Source organism: Pristiophorus japonicus, unplaced genomic scaffold (assembly GCF_044704955.1).
Source record: "Pristiophorus japonicus isolate sPriJap1 unplaced genomic scaffold, sPriJap1.hap1 HAP1_SCAFFOLD_903, whole genome shotgun sequence".
Lineage (NCBI taxonomy): Eukaryota > Metazoa > Chordata > Chondrichthyes > Pristiophoridae > Pristiophorus > Pristiophorus japonicus.
In genome coordinates this window covers 140409-141190 of record NW_027254828.1, presented here as the reverse complement: position 1 = coordinate 141190, position 782 = coordinate 140409, and the positions used below count along the sequence as shown (strand labels likewise).

At 47.7% G+C, this 782-nt stretch overlaps 1 pseudogene; it reads right to left on the bottom strand.

Annotated features, from left to right (window-relative positions):
• Positions 1-376: 376 nt before the first annotated feature.
• Positions 377-555, bottom strand: LOC139257734 (U2 spliceosomal RNA; annotated as a pseudogene).
• Positions 556-782: the final 227 nt, after the last annotated feature.

The following is a 782-nucleotide window of genomic DNA, read 5'->3' as shown; positions in this document are numbered from 1 at the left end:
GGGCCGCCATCGTCGAGCTAACACGCGGGTCAGCCAATGGAAAAAGATGGCGGCCTGCCAGATTTGTGATCAGGAGGCGCTAACAGGGCTATAAAAAGGGGCAATTTTGCCCCCTAAGGTTCTACAACGCCCCATTGCTCTCGCCGTACCGCTATGAGCTCAAATTTCCAACAAGTTACGGCACAAAAAACCTTTGAGCTGAAGGGGACAGGAAAAGTCTAACTCACGGCACATGGTGCGAGATGCCCCACTCCAGCAAGATTTGGCCCAATATTTTTTATTTATTTATTTATTTTTTTTATCGGTCCAGATCAACTCTAACGCCAAAGATCACTTTGCGCCAATGTGTTTGATCTTAGGCCAAAAGGCCGAGAGGCGAAGTTGCACCGTTCCTGGAAATATTGCAATACCAGGTCGGTGCATAGAGTGGACGGGGCATGCCCCTGATCCAGCTCCCTGTCCAAAAATCAATTCAATATCATGTCCCCATAGGGGATATTAAACTGATAGGAACAGATACTACACTTGATCATAGCCAAAAGGCCGAGAAGCGATTTGGCCCAATATTAATTCAGTAGTGGGACTGGGAACCAGTAATAGTAAAGGTGATCCTCCTCGACAGTGTGGGGCAGGACACATAACAACACCTTATAGTAAATTAATTGGTCACATCTTTACACTCCTGGGGAGGGGTTGAAGTTCCTTGCTGCATTGGAGCAAAGACACACACAGATTAGGGAGACTTTTACCTCCTGCCCGGCAGTGACTGGACGGAATGGGGT